The sequence below is a fragment of the Dendrobates tinctorius genome, unplaced genomic scaffold (genome assembly GCF_039654945.1).
Source record: "Dendrobates tinctorius isolate UK_male_01 unplaced genomic scaffold, ASM3965494v1 ptg000090l, whole genome shotgun sequence".
Lineage (NCBI taxonomy): Eukaryota > Metazoa > Chordata > Amphibia > Anura > Dendrobatidae > Dendrobates > Dendrobates tinctorius.
Genome location: NW_027361758.1, coordinates 2,627,159 through 2,639,296, shown reverse-complemented (window position 1 = coordinate 2,639,296; position 12,138 = coordinate 2,627,159).

Below are 12,138 nucleotides of genomic sequence, written 5' to 3'. Positions count from 1 at the left end.
AAAGGAAAGAAGGAGAAAGACATTCAACTGAAGCCTGAGCTTCCATAGGAGAGAAAGACAAGTACGGATCGTAGGAGTGAAAGGCAACACAGAGGACGTGAGTTAGAGGAAGAACCCTGCCTAGAAGTTCTAAGCGCAAGGCCGGGGCCAGGTCCCCGAGGTTGTATGGACACTAATGGTTCTGCAGCAGACACCGGTGGAGTCTTGAGGGCACAACAGCAACACGGATAGAGAGCCGGGACTCAGGAGTAGAGAGTCCCCGAAGCAGGCTACAGCTGTCTGCCATACAGGTAGAGTTCTTGGGAACATCTGTCAGGAGGAACACCAGTGTAACTCAGTACTAGGAGATCTTCACACTTAAAGGCTATAGAGATGTTCAGAAAAGGCACACAAGTTGGCAGAGTGTGGAAGGGAGCATTCCGTCTTGCCTGGAGGTTGACTGAGTCCCTGACCCGCAGGACACGGCACAGAAGCGGGCACTACAGACTGTGAGTAAAGCTTTGGAACTACATGCCCTGGTGTCCTCCATTCCTTCCTGCGTCCGTCCGCCTGGCACTGCTACATCCCCTGCGCCAAACACTACACTATCTAAGTGTCTCCACATCTACACTGCCCTGGGACAACAGCCCTGCCTGTGGAGGGCTATAATATCATTGCTGCACCACACCATCTGTCCCGAAGGATCTGTCTGCAGCGTCGGCTTAACACCTCCGTTGCCGAACACCACAGGTGGCGTCACGAACTATTCATCTAACTACATTCCACCATTCACATCTTCCTTTTACTTGGGCGCCCAGAGCCACGGTCTGGGTCACCGCTGCTGTGACACATCCCGCTGTTACCGGCCCGTTACCGAGTACCCCACAGCCCTGGGAGGGCGACCCATATACATCACAAAAAGTTGAATCTGTTGAAGAACAATGACCATCTTGCCTGTCTAGGTGTCAGACGCTTAGCAGATTCCAAATATAAAAGATTTTTATGATCATTGATTACCATGATCGGATGTACATTTGCCCCTCCAAAAAATGTCGCTACTCTTGAAAATCCAACTTTATTGCCAAAAGTTCTCTATTACCAATGTCAAAGTATTTCTCAGTAGACAATATTTTTTTTTTTTTTAAATATGCACACACCGATTTACTTGGAGATAAAGCCCCCACTTCAGACATGTCAACCTCTACAATGAATGGCTGAGTGATGTCAGGCTGTATAAGAATTGGCGCAAAAGCAAAACCTTTCTTTAAGGTATCAAATGCCTCACTGGCTGGACTGGACAAAGTCTGTCCCTTTCCTGGTCATATCCATTAGAGATTAGGTCACTACCGAAAAGTGTTTGATGAACTTATGGTAGTACTTAGCAAAACCTGAAAACCTTTGTGAAAACTTTAAGTCCTCACAGCGATCCCAATCCAGTACCACCCGGACTATTGCCGGATCCAAGCAAAGGCTAGTTAACAAAACGCAGTAAGGGGATCACCTGAACTGAAAAAAAAAATAAAATAATTTCTCTGGTTTGCCAAATAATTTATTGTCTCTGAGTATCTGTAAGACATGCCTGACTTTTACTTGATGTGACTCAAGGTCAGCTGAAAAAATGAATGTCATCAAGATAGGCTACCACAAATCTACCTGCCAGGTGACTAAAAATGTAATTTACACCAATAACCTTACATCAACAACCACCTCTCCAAACAATTTTACATAACTAATGTCCCCTATCACCCTTATTGTTCGCCATAGCAATTGAACCCCTAGCTGAAAAGATTAGACAGAACAATTCTATTGTGGGCTTCAAAACTAAGAAATATCACCATAAACTGAGCCTATTCACTGATGATCTGCTTGTATCGGTCACCGACCCTGCAAACTCTCTTGATGCTCTTATGACAGTACTAGAAGGTTTCTCCAAGGTCTCTTACTTTAAAATAAATGCCCAAAAATCCAAAATATTATAATTTAATCTAAGTTCTCTAGAATCCGAAGCTCTTAGAAAACAAACAACCTTCCAATGGGAGGAAAAAACTGAATTATCTGGGAATCATTTTTCCTAAAGACTTAAAATCTATTTCCTTTAAGAACGTAGAACATCTCTTTGGAGTACTCTCTAAAGATCTCTCCAACTATAATAGGTGTGACCTGTCCTTGATGGGAAGAATACTAGTGATAAAATCGTATATACTACCTGAAATACTTTTTCTATTCAGAAACATACCTCTCACCATCCACACCTCATTCCTAGTAAGAATCCAAAAAAATAATTAATTCCTTTGTATGGAAAGGGGGAAAACCCAGAGTCGCTATAAAAATTCTCTATAAAAAAAAAAGTGTAATGGAGGCCTGGCGCTCCCGAACATCCGAGCCTACTTCCAGGCATCACTTATCTTACAGAGCCATCAATGGTTTCGAGAGAATGAATCTCCTCTCTGGTTAGATTTAGAATTAGATCAATGTGGGGATAAATCTATTTCAGACATATTTTTCAGACATTTATTATCACCTACAATTAATGACCATCACCATCCAATTCTGAATTCTATTTTCACCGCTTGGAGGGATATAACAAAACTAAAAAAGAACGTTAAGGCTATGTGCACACACTGCGGATTCACCTGCGGGTTTTTCCGCGCAGAACCGCAGGTAAAACTGCAGGTAAAGTGACCTGCGGTTTGGCCTGCGGTTTTCCACTGCGGTTTCACACTTCTACTATGTTAAAGGTGTGAAACCGCAGCGGAATCCGCAGAAACAATTGACATGCTGCGGTTTATAAACCGCAGCAAAACCGCGCGGAAAAAACCGCAGCGTGAGCACAGCGGTTTTTAAAATCCATAGGGTTACATGGTACTGTACCATGTCTGCGGAACTGCTGCAGTTCCGCAGGGCCAAAAACGCTGCGGAACCGCAGCAGAATCCACAGCGTGTGCACATAGCCTAACAGACAGAACAGCATAAAAAATTTTCCTCTAAAATTGCTACTTACGTTTTATAAGTGTCCAATCCCAGAAATGTGGTTTGAGTCAAGAATTAGTAGAATTGGGGATATGTGGAATGGCCAACACGTCTTACCCTTCAGTGAGATTAAAAGTAAATTTAACATTCCATTTGCCCAATTCCCGTCTTATCTTATCCTGAAAGAAGTCCTGCAGAAACTATTAAACAGCAGAGCCTTAAATCTTGGAATAATTGCCTCCATGTTTACAGATATCAACCACAAGACGATTTGGGGCCTCAAGAATGTCTACTCCTTCTTTAATGATGATACTGAATTTGTTAACTATGCCTATATACAGAAACGGGAATCAGACCTTAATATTAAATTGGATGTGGAACATTGGAAAAAGGCTTTCAAATTCTCTAATGCCTCTACAATTTCTACGATTTTGCAGGAATCTTTCTATAAAACACTGATAAGGTTTCATTACACCCCAATAAGATTGTCTCACATAAGTACTAAATATTCTTCCCTATGCTGGAGAAACTGCAGCCTCCCAGGTAATTTATACCACATCTTTTGGGGTTGCCCGAAATTAAAAAACCTTTGGAAAGAGGTCACAGATCACATAGGTATCCTATCCGATAAAAAAGTTAAAGTTACACCACAATTAGCATTACTTTCTTTGAACTCCGAGGAAATTAACCCTTCAATAAGGTATGCTATGATACACATCTTCTTGACTACCAAAAACACAATTGCATTCTGGTGGTTAAAATCTGACCTACCTTCCTTCTCTGACATCTTAGATAAAGTCCAAGCCCATAGCTCTATGGAAAAAAGATTTGCCTTCATTAATAATACCTTAGCTTCCTACCATACCAAGTGGGACTTATGGAACTTAAAATTCCAATAAAAATGACTTTGTATTGTATTGTTATGTCTTTACCGTTTGAATTAGTGGTAACTAAATAGTGTTTAACATAAAGGGATATTAGAAGGATAATACTAAAACGTATTACTGCCTTAATACCTAAAGTATAAGAGTGAAATGATGTTAATTTTCTTTACCTGTATTTTTCTTTATGTGTGAATCAACACTGTAGAACAGAGTTCTCTACTTTTTACTTTTCTTTCCTTAATTAACCCTTCCTTCCTTTCCTGTAAAATTTTGAAAATGTAATAAAAATAAAAAAAAAATTAAAAAATTTAAAAAAAAAATGTCATTTACAAAGTGATGAAAGACAGCTGAAGAATTAGTCAACACAAATGGCATCACAAGGTTTTCAGAGTCCCTCAGGTGTATTAAAGGCTGCCTTGCACACATTCCCCTCCTTAATTTGAGGTCTGGAATGTGTTGGAGAGGATATGGATCCCGTACCGTGATCCGATTAAGTTCGCGGAAATTTAGGCAGGGGCATTACCCTCTGTCTTTTTTCTTAACAAAGAAAAAACCCACTGCAATGGGGGATGAGGAAGGTCTGATATGACCTCTTGCCAGACTTTCTGCAATATAGTCCTTCATGCTTGTAGACAGCTTGGCACCAGCAATAAGATTAACCGTGTAATCATAAGGACGATGAGGAGGGAGTTCTTGACACTCCTGTACTGAAAGCACATCCTCCAAGTAACACAGGTATTCTAGCAGAGACTGGGTATCCACCCTGGCTAGTGAGGTGCCAAAGCAGTGTTCATGACAGTACTCACTCCACCTTACCACCTCCCGAGTCTGCCAGTCCACTAAGAGAGGGCAAGCACTCTAGTACTTGGCAATCAGTTACCTACCGGCAGATGTATCACTCAAACGACCTGAGAAAAATACCCCTACCTAAAGGGTGCAGAGTCAATGACGATGATGGGTATTGGTCTAGACAGCTTACAGTGCCTTGCGAAAGTATTCGGCCTCCTGGAACTTTTCAACCTTTTCCCACATATCATGCTTCAAACATAAAGATACCAAATGTAAATTTTTGGTGAAGAATCAACAACAAGCGGAACACAATTGTGAAGTTGAATCAAATTTATTGGTTATTTTAAATTTTTGTGGAAAATCAAAAACTGAAATGTGGGGCGTGCAATATTATTCGGCCCATTTAACTTAATACTTTGTTGCGCCACCTTTTGCTGTGATTACAGCTGCAAGTCGCTTGGGGTATGTCTCTATCAGTTTTGTACATCGAGAGACTGAAATTCTTGCTCATTCTTTCTTGGCAAACAGCTCGAGCTCAGTGAGGTTTGATGGAGATCGTTTGTGAACAGCAGTTTTCAGCTCTTTCCGCAGATTCTCGATTGGATTCAGGTCTGGACTTTGACTTGGCCATTCTAACACCTGGATACATTTATTTGTGAACCATTCCATTGTAGATTTTGCTTTATGTTTGGGATCATTGTCTTGTTGGAAGACAAATCTCCGTCCCAGTCTCAGGTCTTTTGCAGACTCCAACAGGTTTTCTTCAAGAATGGTCCTGTATTTGGCTCCATCCATCTTCCCATCAATTTTAACCATCTTCCCTGTCCCTGCTGAAGAAAAGCAGCCCCAAACCATGATGCTGCCACCACCATGTTTGACAGTGGGGATGGTGTGTTCAGGGTGATGAGCTGTATTGCCTTTACGCCAAATATATTGTTTGGCATTGTTGCCAAAAAGAAGGTGCAATTATACGGAGACTTGATTACACACAGGTGGATTATATTTATCATCATTAGTCATTTAGGACAACATTGGATCATTCAGAGATCCACAATGAACTTCTGGAGTGAGTTTGCTGCACTGAAAGTAAAGGGGCCGAATAATATTGCACGCCCCGCTTTTCAGTTTTTGACTTTCCACAAAAATTTAAAATAACCAATAAATTTCGTTCAACTTCACATTTATGTTCCTCTTGTTGTTGATTCTTCACCCAAAATTTACATTTGGTATCTTTATGTTTGAAGCATGATATGTGGGAAAAGGTTGAAAAGTTCCAGGGGGCCGAATACTTTCGCAAGGCACTGTATGTAGCTTGAAACTGTGGTACTTGACAAACCAGGCACCAAACAGATTTAACCCTGCTCCACTATCCAGAAAAACTGAAATAACCACCTTACTTTTGCCAAGATGGATCTCAGCAGGCAAAAAAAAATTGAGACCTACACACAGAGGAAATATGTATACACGGATATCTAACTTCTATGTGACGCCGGCTCCTTGGTTTTCTGGCGGCTGTTCGCGATTATGTGTGGAAGTACAAATACCCACAAAATGACCTTTCCCAGCACACAAAAATGTACCCTTACCCTTTAAGCGAAACCAATAAACCAGTCGTCCTCCCCCAACTGTGTAGGTTTCTCGGTTGACTCAGTCCTAGGTTCCCTTGACCCTGGTCCCCCGAAAATTGAGATGTCTCTTTATGTCTCTGGCAAAGACAGCGGTCAACACGGTTGGCTAGAGACATGGCTGCCTCCAGGAAAACCGGGATCTCATATAGGGCAAAGGCATCCTTTACCCTCACTGTAAGCCCCTGACAGAACTATGGAGTGCAGGGTCATTCCACTTTGTATCTGTGGACCACCTATGGAACTCAAAACAATATTCAGTCCCTGGCCAGTCTCCCTGCTGAACCTGACATAGTGAAAAGTCAGCAAGAGAGACATGGTCGGGGTTGTCATATATATGACCCAGGTCCAGAAAAAAATTCCTCAACTGTCCGGAGCAACTGGAATTCAGATGAGAGAGAAAATACACAGGCTTGGGAGTCGCCCTGGAGGAGAGAAATTACAATCCTAACTCTTTGCTCCCCTCTACCTGAGGATTAAGGTCGTAATTTAAAATAGAATTTACAGGCCTACCTGAAAACAACAAACTTATCTTGCCCCCCAGAAAACCTAGCCAGTAGAGCAATCTTGGGCTCCACCAGGGGTTGCTCGAGAAACATGGGCCCTAAACCTGAGGTGTTTGGGTGCTGCAAAACAACGGTGTGTAAGTCTACCACCTCCAGGCTGAGTTGCTGCAGTTGCCATGCCAGAGCAACCACCAGATCCATAATGGATCAAAAAAGTATGAGCAACTGTAACCCTTCACGACATGCTCCATACTAGCACTGCACGTGTTGCGTCTACCCTTTGATGCGGGCTCTGGCGCTGAGCCCACATCTTTTCTGGCACATGTCAGCTGTTTTGAACAGCTGACATGTGCCTCTAATAATAATAATCTTTAATTTTATATGGCGCTAACATATTCCGCAGCACTTTACAGTTTGCACACATTATCATCACTGTCCCCGATGGGGCTCACAATCTAAATTCCCTGTCAGTATGTCTTTGGAATCATGATCCACCCGCAGCTGTTAACCCATTAAATATGCTGTCAAACTCTGACAGCAGCATTTAACGCGTGCTTCCGGCAAGCGAGTCGGAAATCCCGCCCATTGGTCACCCCGCCGGGTGATCATGGGTCACCAATGGGTCGGCATGACAACCAGAGGTCTCCTGCATACCTTTATGGTTGTCACTGCTGGATTGCTATGAGCAAGTCAGCAATTCTGCTACATATAGGCGATATGATCATCACCTGTATGTAGCAGAGGCGATAGGGTTATGGCAGCTTCTAGTCTCCCATGGAGACTATTGAAGCATGCCAAAAGTAAAAAAAAATGTTTTTAAAAATCTTAAAAAAATAAAAAAATATGAAAGTTCAAATCACCCCCCTTTCGCCCCATTCAAATAAAACAATAAAAAAACTCATATTTTGTATCGCCGCGTTCAGAATCGCCAGATCTATAAATATAAAAAAAGAATTTACCCGCTCAGTAAACGTCATAACGAGAAAAAAATTCTAAACGCCAGAATTACCTTTTTTTTGATCGCCGCTACATTGCAATAAAATACAATAACGGGCAATCAAAAGATCGTATTTACACTAAAATGGTATCATTAAAAATGTCAGCTTGGCATGCAAAAAATAAGCCCTCACCCGGCCCCAGATCCTGAAAAATGAAGATGCTACAGGTCACGGAAAATGACACACATTTTTTTTTTCACCACTTAAGTAAAAAAGAACCTAGACATGATTGGTGTCTATGAACTCGTAGTGACCTGGAGAATCTTAATTGCAGGTCAGCTTTAACATCTGATGAACATGGTAAAAAATAATTTAAAAAAAAGTTGTGGAATTGCACTTTTTGCAATTTGACCACATTTTTTCTCATTTTTGAGTACACAACATGGTAAAACTGATGATGTCGTTCAAATCTACAACTCATCCTGCAAAAAAACAAGCCCTAAGTTATGGCTCTGAGAAGAAGGGGAGCGAAAAACAGAAACGTGAAAACAAAAAATGGCTCTGTCATGAAGGGGTTAAAGTCACAAAGGTGTTGGGACGTTGGGCGCTAACCAGGTCGCTAGAACTAGGAGTGCCCTGGTCTATCCCTGTCCCCCGGATTACTCCTGAAGGTGTAGATGCCGGGATCTCATGCCTTGCTATGCTCCTATATTTACCCCTTCTCGGGTATTGGGAAGCTGAAGTGTACAAGAACACACTAACCTGACAAATAAGGGAAGATGGACAGGGGTAAATGAAAATACCAACCATACAAAATACACCAAACAACAGAGTGGTACACAGGGGGAGTTAAAAGAAAGATAAAACAAATGGGAGAGGAAGAAGATGTGCACATAGACAAAACTCCAAGCAACAATCTCCTGAACAATCTCAAACCACTAACTCCAACCTCGAACTACACCTCCAACTCCAGAACAGGCAGTAAGAACTAACATTGGCAATCCCTAAGTGCCAGAGGTGAGCATATACTGTATATCAGTGCGGAGTGGCCAACACTGAACAGCTAAGACATTCAAGTAGGACAGTTCCAGGAGCCTCAAATGAACATTAACCCTTGCACTGATAGCAAGGAAAATTCCTGCACTGTTTAATAAGATGGTGAAATTCTTCTAACCAGTGCATGAGTGTGTGAAACCAGAAACTGTGGTCTTCTGGTCCTCTCTGTCAAGGTATCTCCATGGAATACATAACCATAACCACCATTAGTACATACATACCTCACTAGATCCACCATCAGTACATGAATACAGCACCAAAACCACCATATGTACTGGAATACAGCACCAGAACCACTAACAGCATAGCAATTCATCACAAACGGCACAGAAATGCATTGTCAGAACCACGATTAGTACAGGTATACTGAACCAGAACCACCATCAGCAGCACCAGAACAACTAAGAGTCAGAAATGCATTACCAGAGCCACCAACAACACTGAAATACACAGTCTGAACCACGATTTTACAGGAATACAGCATCAAGTTTAGTACAGCGATCAATTGCAATGTCAAGTCAGCTCTACATACAATTGTATCGCATGAACCTACAGCTCCCAGTATCTCCTTAACAATGGTAAAAATAAAAATAGCAATGTCATTATAATTCTCCTGAATAACAATATCTGCCTCACGTTGTGTCCCTAAATAATTGCACCTCACTCTGCTCCCTGCACAAAATAGGACCCTCACACTGCCCCTCTTATGATGCAAGACCTTTACACTGTCCTTATTTTTCCATACTGGGATCCTCTTCATACTGTCCCCTCACTGTGTCCCCCTATAAATTCCAGTTTCTATACTGTTCCCCCTCCTCACACTACCCCCTCTGCAAACTGTTCCCTTCTTGCTGTGTCCTCACACTATCCCCCAAGCTGCTCTCTCTCTATACTGCCTCCTTCCCAACACTACCTGTTATGACTGAGCCCTAACGCTTGCATGGGGATGAACAAACCAGGGGAGATGTTCAACCTGCACACCACATCTTCCTATACAGACTATGCAAATCCCTATTTTGACCTTTATTTGTTCCTGCTTGACTGCGAAGGTTGGCACCCTAAAGCTAAACAATGGCGCCCCCATTCAACGTTGGCTGACCCTGAGTGTCCCTAACTGCAGCCTCAACTATACACAGAGTGTAACCCAAAACAACAACAGAATGTACTGCACACAGACAGAGGGTGAGGCACAGGACTAAGTATGTGTTCACACAGTCAGACATGAAAGACAGGAAAAAGAAAGGAACCTAAAAAGACCATCAGTATATTTGGAAACCCCCAGAGCGCTGGGAAGGGGAACATGCAAACAAATCGGAGGAGCAGCAATAGAGAAAACCTGAGCAAGATAATCCTTAAACGGGGACCTGGGACTCCAAACATCCATATAACTTGGAATATAGCCAGCAAAGACTGCAGTGCCAGGAGAGTATAAAAAGCTCCTCCCAAAGTGTGATAAAACTAACCAAACTAGGAAGTGAAAACACCTGCACAGAAGCAAAAGAGAGACAAGTGTTATGAATGGGTTACCTAGGAGGATTACAGGAACAGGCTAAGCCACCAGAAGACCAGAGAGGTTGGTAACTAAGTGGATTGCAGACCCCTGATCCTATCCGCACAACTAGCAGTAGCCATGGAGCGTTCCTATGATGCCCTAGACACTTCGTCACAGCCGGAGGACTAACTAAGCCTAAAGACAGAAAGATGAAATCTAAACTGCCCTGGAGCAGATCCCCAAAGGAATAGACAGCCCCCAAACATATATTGTCGGTGAGACAAGATGAGACACAAACACAGGCAGAGAACAGACTGAGCAAACGGTGGGGCCCAGGCTGTCTAGCCAGGACAGGACAGAAAAGATACTGTCTGCATCAGGCACAAAACCCTGAAAAAGTCCAACACTTCTGATATACAAAAAAACCTGAGATCACATGATATCACCCCCGCTATATCAGCACTCTGGTATAAACTGGCAGCAAGCAAAAAGATACTAACATAACAGGGGACTGAACAAGCTGCAACATATGAAGCAGGGCCCAGCGCTGCCCCCAGCAGGGAGCACGCTGAATCCTAGCAGCAAAACAGAAAGCAAAAAAAAGACACAACCAGATTAGATGCAAAGGATTAGGGTACCGTTACACCTAGCGACTCACCAGCGATCCCGACCAGCGATATGACGCGGTCAGGATTGCTGGTGCATCGCTAGGTGGTCGCTAGTGAGCTGCCACACAGGCAGATCTCACTAGCGACATCGCAGGGGACGGGGATCGCTACTTACCTGTCAGACGCGGCGATCCTGCGTCCTCCCGCCCGGCTCCACGCGTCGCTCGTCTCTCCACAGGAAGCCCAGCAGGAAGTGGCCGACGAGGAATGATCCAGCAGCTTTTCGCGCGATCAGCGATAACCAGCGGGGGAGCCGGTCGGAGGTAAGTATCACATGCAGCGATATCGCTAGCAATATCGCTGCAACGTCACAAAATCGGTGACTTTACAGTGATATTGCTAGCGATATCGCAGTGTGTAACGGGGGCTTTAGCAAAAGAATCACTTAGCTGAACACGCAGATCAGGCAGGGGACAAAAGATCTCCAAATGTACACTGAGGAAAAATTACCAGCAACCATCAAGAGCAGCCAGCTCCATTATATGCACCAAGCCAGCAATCCCAGATTCCCAATTATCAATCAGGTGGAGAACCTCCATCCACCTGGCCAGCTCCACTACTCTCAGTAACCACCATAGGGAGCAGAGGGAAGTATTATTAGCAGTTGGACAGAGACAACACAGGCTGTGGTCCAAAAGACAGGAAAACCAAACACACTGCCAGAGGTCATTAGATTGAGCCCCGATGTCCAGACATGACAGCACCCAGTTTTTGTACTGTCTCCTCACATTACTCTCCTCAATACTGTCCTATCACACTTTTCTCCTCATACATACTCCTTCCTCACACATTCTCCCCCTCCCCTTACTCTTTCCTCACACATTTCCCCATTCCAATAATGCTTCCTCATACATCTCCCCTCCTCTGTCTTTTTGCATGACCCATTCTACATAGTGTCTCCTAACACATCTACCTCCGAATCTGTCTCCTCACACACACCCCTCACCCCCCACAATATCTCCTCACACATTTCCCCCTACATATAGTGTCTCATCAGCCTCATCACACATCCACTTGTCTTCTCACACATTCTTCTCCTCTCCATACTGTCTCCTCACTCATTGCCACTTCCCCATACTGTCTGCTCACACAATTCTTCCCCATACTGTATCTTCACAAGATTTCCCCCCACCAATAAAACTCCAGCTTCTTTAGCTCCATTAGATCACTAACCCCTCCAGCAACCAGCAATACAATGTATTGTTTAGTTTTCCCTTTATTTTTTTGAGCA